Below are 10,228 nucleotides of genomic sequence, written 5' to 3'. Positions count from 1 at the left end.
GAAGCTCGATCCTCTCAGAATAGCTGAAGTGAATGTTACGTTCTGAATAGTCACCTCCTTCCGCAGCCTACGGGTAGCTGATAAAGAATGTGGTGAGGCCGGTGCCTTCTGGGCTGATGGTTGTCATTGAAGATACTTTAGCAAAATCATAAAGACCTTTTTCAGGGTGAAATGTGAAGTATTGTTGAACTGAATGCTGCCCACCCCCAAAGGACAAATAGTGCCTGATTCCACTTACGTAAGATATATAAAGGGTCAAACTCCTAGAAACAGCAGGACAGTGGTTGCCAGGGGCTGGGGGAAGGGAGAAATTACTGTTCAATGGGTACAAAGTTTTAATTATGCAAGATGAGTAAGTTCTGGAGATCGGCAGTACAACGTCGTGCCTATAATCCACAATACTGTGCTGTGTACTTAACAATTTGTTCAGAGGGTAGGGGCGCCTGGCCCGCTCAGTTGATGGAGCGCGGGGTTCTTGGGATCTTGGGGTCGTGAGTTCGAGCCTCATGTTGGGCATAGAGATTACTTAAAAATAAAATGTTTAAAAAATTCTGTTAGGGGCGCCTGAGTGGCACAGCGGTTAAGGGTCTGCCTTCAGCACAGGGCGTGATCCCGGCGTTCTGGGGTCGAGCCCCACATCAGGCTCTTCCGCTATGAGCCTGCTTCTTCCTCTCCCACTCCCCCTGCTTGTGTTCCCTCTCTCGCTGGCTGTCTCTATCTCTGTCAAATAAATAAATAAAATCTTAAAAAAAAAAATTCTGTTAATAGAGTAGATCTCATGCTGTGTTCTTATCACATTAATAAATAAATACATCTTTAAGACAGCCTTGATGAAAATCGAGAACATGAGATTCTGACAGCAGCATCCTAGAGAGATGGAGAATCTTGGAACTCTGAACAGAAGTACAACCCCAGCTGTTGCGTTTTCATATACTGGGAGGATAAGAGGCTGGAGGATATTACAAGTCACATGCCTTGAAGATATCAACAAAATAAACAGTAGTCAGTTGGGGGAAAAAGTCTTTCCTGGAAAATGTATAGTACTCTGTATATTATCATCATAAATTTAAATATTTTATGCACAAGAAGCTCTCTTTCTGAGAACTTTCATGATTAAATGTTCTATAGCTTTTAGCTTTGATGCTGTGTAATACAGTAATAATGGATGTATGGACTCCAAAATATTTCATCACAGAAATCCCATAAAATATGAGGTGGTGGTATTTTTGCAAACTAACAAAACATCACTAGCTTTCAGCCAATCTGTTCTGTCTCCTAGAGCACAAAAGTAAAGACAATGGCACTTGAGCATGTCTGACCAAACCCTGGGCTGAGGTTTTGAATGATCATCACAAGGCAGGTCCTTCTCAACCTCCCCACAAAAAGACGAGAACTCCGTTCACAGTCCCCTCTTGCCCCTGAGAGGGGGGCTGGGCAGAGGATGGGGACAATCTCATTATATCCCAACCCCTCTTATCTCAGGGCATGTCCTGTCAGCTTTACTTGTTTGTTTGTTGTAGGAAATTGTGTTTACTCATTGCATGTTTGTAATAGGAAATTGAGATTTCTAATATTTAACCCATCCTCTGTGACTTCACTGATCTCTTTAAAGTTAACTCGATGAGTATAAAAACAGTCTACTCCTGGAAGTTAGGAAAAATGCTCAGATTTCCTCCACGTACCAGTTTTGAAACAGAAAAATAAAGAGTGATGAGAGCAGAAACGTTTTTAGAACACGATTCAGGGGCCCCTGGGTGGCTCAGTCAGTTGACCCGCTGACTCTTGGTTTCCGCTCAGATCATGATCCTGGGGGTCATGAGATTGAGCTACTTTGGGATCCACGCTGGGGGGGGGGGTCGGCTTGAAGAGTCTCTCCCTCTGCCCCTCCCCCAACTCTTGCCCTCACAAGTGCTCTCCCTCTCTCTCTCTCAAATACATAAATAAATCTTTTTTTAAAAAAACCCCACAATTCAGAATTTAGAACCCTTAAGAGTACATCACACATTCAATTGTTCTTACAACAAAAGAGTCACTGGTAAAATATACCTACTGATGGTAGGATGGATTATGCTTGATTCCTTATCCATGAACATCAGATCTTAGTCATAGTAACAGCTGTCATTTACAGAACACTGATTCTCTAGTAGGTGCTTCATGCATGCTTCGCTCAGATGCTCACAAGAGCTCAGGGAGTCAAGATTAGTCCCAAATCCCGGAGAGGCTGCAAAGTTGGGAAGGAGCCAGGGAGAGCCCGGGTCTCAGCTGCCTCGCTAACTCCCTATTTCCCAATCTGATGTTCTGTGAAACACTTCCGGGAGTTATTACTGGTTAAGTCTCAAAGCTGAGTTCCAGAGTCAAGGTTCAAGAATTCCAGCAAGTCATTTCCTCTTGAAGGAGCTTGCCATTCCCATCAGTGTATTAAAGTTCCAGAGAAACCTTATGTTAACATGTTTAACTCTATTTCACTTAGTTACCCCAAATATATACTGGGGACCTGGAACTTTTTTTTTTTCAAAGAATGCATGGTAGCATCCTCAAAGCTTACTGTGACCGATGCTGAGTTGCAGTTTTCCCATTGCCCTGGGACTGACCCCTGAGGTCTACAGCTGAGGACCAGGGAGCCCTAAGGACCCCACGTTCTAAAAAGAGCTGCCATCACCGGGCACCATTCTGGTCCATGCCCTCCCATCTTGTCAATCCCTGACAGCCACCCAAAAAGACTGCGGAGAGGAGATGGGAAGAGAATCACAAGAGTAGAACGTGGTTGGCTTAGAGCCGTGCACCGTGGCTTTCCCTCTCCTCTCTGTGAGGTGGAAGGAGGAGGTGTTCTTCACCACCATCCCAGCCAAATGAAGAGGTATTCCAAGAGAAACTCTTCTGAACTGCAACCGGAACCACTGACACAGACCAGTCAGTGATGGCAGAGAAGCAGAGAAGACCCTTATTAGGGTTCTCCAAAGAAATGGAACCAATAAAATGTGGGTGTGTGTGTACGCATGCGTGCATGCTCACGAGCGCGAGTACACACACGCACGCACACATATATATATATAATGTGGGTGGGCCTCATCCAATCAGTTGAAGGTCTTAAGAGGAAATACATCTATATGAGATTTTAAGATGATTTTTAAATTAAGACTTTCTTTTTTTAGAGCAGTTTTTGATTCATAGCAAAATTGAACAGAAGTTACAGAAATTTCCCATACACTTGCGCCCACACATGTACAGACTCCCCATTATCAACATCTCCCGCCAGAGTGGTTTGCTTGCTGGGGGAGGACAAGGGACACATGATCATCATCCAAAGTCCATAGCTGACCTGAGGGTTCACTCTGGTGTTGGACCTTACATGCGTTTGAACAAATGTATAATGACATGTATCATTAACATTATCACTATCATTATGGTATCCGACAGATTATTTTCACTGCCCTAAAAATCCTCTGTGCTCCACCTATTCATCTCTCCCTTCACCCCAAACCCTGACAACCACTGATCCTTTTCCTGTCTCCACAGTTTTGCCTTTTCCAGAATGTCATATGGTTGGAATCGTACCATATGTAGCCTTTTCTGATTGGTTTCTTTCACTTAGTACTACGCACTTAAGTTCCTCCATGTCTTTTCCTGGCTTGATAGCTCATTTCTGAGAGAGAGATTTATTTTAAGGAACTGGCTCATGTGCTGGTGGGAGGTGGCAAGTCTGAAATCTGCATGGCAGGCGGGCAGCCTGGGAATTCCAGCAGGAATCGATGTTGCGGTCTTGAGTGCAAAGGCAGTCTGGGAGCACAAATTCCTTCTCTTGTGGAGATTTGGGCTTTTCTCTTAAGGCCTTCAACTGAAGAGATGAGGCCAATCCACATTAAGGAGAATATCTCCTTTACTCAAAATCTACTGATTTAAATGTTAATCACGTCTAAAAAATACCCTCACAGCAACATCTAGACTCGTGTCTGACCAAACAACTGGGCGCTGTAGCCTAGGCAAGGGGCCATGGTTAATTTTAACGAACCAATTAAAGATCAGAGTCAAGAGAAGATCAGCAGTCAGAAAAAGGCTCAGAGCCCGTTTGTCTCCCAGCTGATCACCCTAACGCACTGGAGAAACTGGAGTATGGTTGGTGGGGAGACCCCAAGCTCGATCACAAGCCCCCTCCTCCACTCCAGGAGGGAGCAAGAAAGAAATGGAAGCAGAGACCAAGCTCCATCTACCTCCAAATCCCTAAGCCATTATTAGCCTGCTGAGTGCAAGAAGGGAGAAGGGGGAGGGGGGAATGAAGTTGAAATTGGAGCTATACGGGGACTAAGCTTTAAGAACTGGAAATAACAGGAAATGATGGAATCCTCTGGATGTCTCTACAGGACAAGACGGAGGACTCAACAGAAAACAGATGACGGAAGGCACAGATGGAACAAAAGAAACCCCTTTGTGTTTAGACCCCATTGCACTAACATGAATTATTAAAATGATATTATCTTGTTTGGGAGACCCCATTTCGTGTTATTTGCCCCATTGGACAGACCCTAATAGCCTGGTGATCTATTGTTTGGGAGACCCCCAAGTTAGGACACAGTTTAATTCTTTTCCATCACCATTACCATAAGAAAGGCAGGTAAGCAAAGATTTAAAAAATACATATATGTGTATGTATATGATTAAAAATGGGAAAATATCATTGTTATTTGAATAACTAATTGGAAGTGAACTCATTTTCTCAGATATCAGGCTTAGGAAAAAAAAACACCTTTAAGACTCTGTACAGAGAGGGGCACCTGGGTGCCTCAGTCAGTTAAGCGTCCACCTCTTGGTTTTGGCTCACGTCATGATCTCAGAGTCCTGAGATCGAGCCCCGAGTTGGTCTCTGCATCGATCATGGAGCCTGCTTAAGATTCTCTCTCCCTGGGATGCCTGGGTGGCTCAGTCGTTAACCGTCCGCCTTCGGCCCAGGGCCTGATCCCAGGGTCCTGGGATCAAGCCCTACATGGGGCTCCCTGCTCCACTGGGGAGCCTGCTTCTTCCTCTCCCACTCCCCCTGCTTGTGTTCCCTCTCTCCCTGGCTGTCTCTCTCTCTGTCAAATAAATAAATAAAATCTTAAAAAAAAATAAGATTCTCTCTCCCTCTACCCTCCCCCCTGCTCAAGTGCTCTCGCGTGCTCTCTCTCTCTTAAAAAAAAGAAAGAAAGAAAAAGAGAGAGATGTATGGAGAGGTGATGGTAGCTGGGGGCTTTTATGCCACACCAGACCTTAAACCTAAGAACCTGGCACTGGGAAAGATAATGCCGTGTGACACCGGGTGGCTCAGCTCACTCCAAAAACCTATTCTACATAAATTTCTGCAACATGAACTTCAAAGGAAAACAGTACAGAGTGTTACAAAGACACATTCCAGGAAAGGGAATTAGAATTTATAACCAGCCCTTATTATCCAATTGTTCATTTCTTTGGGGCTATAAAACTTAAAAGGGAAGAATGACCAAGTAACATTTTAAACGGGGAAATTGGGATGATAATGAGGACATTTAAAATCTCCCACTCTCTCCTTCTTGTTTCAACTGGTGGCTCAGTTGAGATTTATTGAATACTTACTGTGAAAAGCATAGAATTTAATGTGTCTGAAGGAGAAAGGAAGGTGGGCCCAGCAAGGCTTGGACCTGCTGGCAGGAATTTGTTCCAAGCACAGTACTAAATAAGACACCGCATCTGTGTAGCTCACTTTGGCTCCTAGAACTACAACCAGCCTGACTTCACTGCTCAAAAAAATAATTGTTCATTGACCACACACATAAACGGAGCCATGTCAAAAGTGTTGCCCATTTTATAAAGAAGGTGGGCTGAACCGAACTTTGTCAACCAACGTAGGTCCCTGTGTTCCTAAGTTAACAGTCGAGAAGCTGCACTCTCCTTCTGCAGCACTGAGCACCTCCAAGGCTCAAGGCCCCGCGTTAGGGACAGGGATGTAGCAGTCACCAATGCATCACGAAAAGTCAATTGCTCGGCTTACCAACCTAGATGTAAGCAGGTGATGGGGGACAAGACGATAAATGCCAGCACCGGAAAAGCACGGAGTGCCAGGAGAGCCAACAGTAAGGACACCATGACGGAACCCTGATGCATTTGGGATGACACTGCACCCTCCCAGCCTCCTCTGGAGCAATCTCGGGAGGAGACGGGTTGCGGCCAGACGCTGTGTGTGCCATGGGTCAGGGAAGGCTGCCTGAAAGGATGGGAGTCACTTTGTCATCTGTGCCTGGGACTTCACTTACGAAGGGAACGGAGAGATGGCACAGAGAGGCTAATGCCATGGGAAGAAGAATCTATGACTTGCAGTGATAGGAAGAAGGGGCACCCATGGCACACAGGGCCACACGGGGAGGCACCAGGTTCCATCAGCAAGCTGACGCAGGTGCCAGGGGCAGCACGGGCCACAGCCTTGATTGTGTTCTCAGAGGGACAGGCAAGCGTGGGATTGGCTAGTTTGAATGATTCCAGGCTTTGGGGTGGAGGAGCTGTCCCTGGTTGTCTGATCCCTGGCCCTGGGGCGATGTAGGGCAGGAGAAACGCCAGCCTGGTGTGTGACAGTCAGGTAAAAGAGGCAGTTCAGAGAACGGGCCCAGGATCATGGGAGATGCAAACGACCTTGGCCGTTAGTTTGATCTTGCGATTCAGAGCCACCAATCAGGCAAATACGGAATCTCAACCATGGCCTGCGAGGTGGGCACGATGGCTGAAATAGTCAGTCTGCTCCACGAGGTGATCCAAGCCAGGGCGCAGGTGCAGGAAGGAAGGAGCCTGGGTCCCCCAGGACTGCACAGCTTTCAAAACACCCTGGGCCATCCAGCTCCACATCCATTCCACATGAAAGACAAATTGAATTTCTGCCCTGTAAAGCCATGGTAATCACGTTTCTGTAATGGGGAGTCCAAATCATGCCAATGGATACAGGCACCTAACTCAAATAGGGTAAGTCAGAGAAGACTGGCCCGGGGAGGTGACAGCAGATGAGACCTGGGCAGACAGATCACCGAAGTGAAGGAGAGCGTTTGGTTAGAGGGATCCTCATGAGTGAAGAAGGCCTGGGGAACAGAAGGGTGCCTCATGCATGGGCCGAAGAAAGCGTGTGTGGCTGGAGCCCGCAGTGGAGCCCGCAGTGCAGCTTGCTTGGGTGGCCGCAGGGGGTTCCTGCAGGTGGGAAGAGGAAGAGTGTCCGTGAGCGTGGAGCCAGGGGACAGCAGGAGCTAAATCATAGGGACCTTGTATGCCCTGTAAAGTGACTTAGCTTTAATGACTCCAGGAGGCCCTCAAAGGGTTTCTGGCAGGGGAGTGACATGACCAGATTTGTCTGAATTTCTGGCTGTTCTGCGGACAATGGATCTGCAGAAACTAGAAAGAAAGAAACTAGAAGAACGGCAAGGACACCAGGTAAGAGGCTGCTCGGGGTGACCAATTTCTCCCAGCTTCCCCAGGACTTTCCTAGGCTTTGCATTGGAAGTTCTACATTCTGAGACCTCCCCATTATCCCCCAACCCCGAGTCACAGGCAAACAGGAACAGCTGCTCACCCTAAGGCCACTGCAGCACTCCAGGTGAGAGGGATGGCGGCAGGGGCAAAGGGTGCAGAGAAGGCTCCAGGGCACTTCATGGGCAGACAAGCATCACTTGTCTGCTGGGCATGGACAGAGCTCTCTCCCGCAGAAATCACACCAGGGAAACTTCTAGGGAGCGGCCAGAACTGCAGAGCTGCTCGATTCCAGGAGAGGGATAAATCATGATGGTCAAGGTCTAACAAATTTCTTTTCTCAAAAAAATAACATTTTGTTTTGGATGCAGATAATCCCATTGTCTGTCTCCATGATTCTTCTTGCTACCATTATCCTCATTCAATAATGGACATCATTGGACCTACTCATGGCTGGGACACAAGCGCCAGATGAAGCACAGGAGAATTCTGACCTCTCATTCTGTTGAATACAAGGATGGGCCATCTTTTAAATAAGACAGATGTGGATACAATCGCTTCCAAACACTTAGGAATTCTGTCTGGCTTCAGTGGCTGTTTGTCTCCCTCTTCTCTCTTATCTTACAACCCTTCTCTGGAGTTGTCTGGACTTCTTGAGGAAAACTGAATCAAGACAAACAGTTTCTAATTATTATTTTTATTGAACAGTAACAGCAATCATTGACCTGAGAATCATAGTGCAGGACAACAAAAATGGCAGAAGGTCCCAGAATCTAGGAGGTTTTGCGATGTAGCAAAATGTTTTACGGAGATAACAGTGGTCTCCTGTCAAGTCCTAAGCATATTAGTCATAGTGCAGAAGAAATGTTTGAAACAAGATTGGACTAAGACTTCAAGATAAACTGTGTTGGAATTGTGTTGTTAGAAACGGAACAGATAATGGAAGGGGTAGTTGACTTAATAGGAGATGAACGAAATTTAGGAATTTTATTTCAGTCATCACTCAGTCGGCCAAACAAACTTGAAAAATGTGTTTTGAGGGAATTTAGTATGAAAAGTGTTAATTGACTTTTAATAATCTCAGCAACAGCTATCCAAGAGATCTCTTCCAGGTGTTAGCGTCTTGAAATCAGAGAATTACACACTCAGAGATCATCCACCATGTATTTGTCTAAAGCCTACTATTGTGCTCCATTAGCAGGCATTTTTAAACTTAACATTTTTTTTTTCTTGTCAGAAAAGAGAGAAGTGGAGGCTTGTATAAGGGGTATGTACGGGCAGGTCCAGGAAGAGGCACTTCACTTTCATCCGTATTCCGTGCCCCAAACTCAGACATAGGGCCTCACGTAACTGAAGGAAACCTGGGGGCTACCCATGCGTGCAGAGAGAAAAGAAGTGAATTTGGGGACTTCCTTTTCAATCTGCATGCAGTAGAGTGCCTGGCAGCAGCTGAAGACTCAGTCACTGTTTGTTGAAGGTCCCAGAGACGAATGCTGCAGTCAGAATTCAGCTTCTTCCTGCCCACCCGTGCTGTCCAATCAAAGTGCCATATTGGCAGGGTTAACATCAGTGTGGAGGGGTTTCCCATTTTTGCAGTGAGGTCATCTCCTAATCTCTGCCTACTGGGGAGAACTAGTCCCCTTTCTTTTACCACGATCCCTGGACCTAAAAGGAACATGAAATGTTCTCTGCTACTCATCTACCGAACAATGTAGACCGCTGCTAGCTGCTTCAAGCTGGGTGTGTTTTTCTTACTGAATTGTAGAAGAGTATTATTTACTCAATTCTCAATTTCTTTTTTTTTTAAAGATTTTATTTATTTATTTGACAGAGATAGAGACAGCCAGGGAGAGAGGGAACACAAGCAGGGGGAGTGGGAGAGGAAGAAGCAGGCTCATAGCGGAGGAGCCTGATGTGGGGCTCGATCCCAGACCGCCGGGATCACGCCCTGAGCCGAAGGCAGACGCTCAACCGCTGTGCCACCCAGGCGCCCCTCAATTCTCAATTTCTGAAAGATCTTGTGATATCCTCCAACCTTGCACATTGTGTCGGGTCTTGAGAGATCACAATGAAGAATGTACTGATGTTAAATAATTTTTTAAGTGGGGAATGGCAAGGAAATTGTCGCCCAAAAATAATTCCAAGAAAACTGTAAAATGAAGTGAACTGTAAAATAAAAACTATCACACAATGGGCATCTTAGTAGACTCATAAAGGCTCGATGAAAAGTTAAATGAGTTAACTCTTAATGAACACTTTAAATAAAAAATGGCATATTTCTTTGCTTTAAATCCTTTAGCCAGTAAAAGAAAAAAGTTACCAGGTATATAAAGGGGGCATTTATACAGTGATAAGCAAAACGCACTTTGAGGAATATTATAGATTCATTTAATTTATTTAAATGTTTGTCATATTTTCATTAAATCACAAAACATTCTTTTCTCCCTCTGTAAGGAACATGTCCAGGCTAATACACTCAGCATAAGTGGTGTCAAAGTAAATTTAGAGTTCTTCAAAAACTTCTGTTTTCATAATCATCTGAGCATTTAAAAATGTTGTCTAATACTTTTTGTTTGTTTGTTTTACTTTCTATTTTTTAAAGTAATCTCTCCATCCAACGTGGGGCTCGCATTCATGACCCCGAGATCAAGAGTCACACACTCTATGGACTGAGCCAGCCGGGCCCCCTGTAGAATACTGTTTTAACATAATTTCCTCCTCTCCTCATTACTGCCCAATTCACTTCTTTGTCTTTTTAAAAATGCATTTTGTTTTC

This window comes from Ursus americanus, chromosome 9 (assembly GCF_024610735.1).
Source record: "Ursus americanus isolate L20-20 chromosome 9, mUrsAme1.1.p, whole genome shotgun sequence".
Taxonomy (NCBI): Eukaryota; Metazoa; Chordata; class Mammalia; order Carnivora; family Ursidae; genus Ursus; species Ursus americanus.
This window is presented reverse-complemented; position numbering follows the sequence as displayed.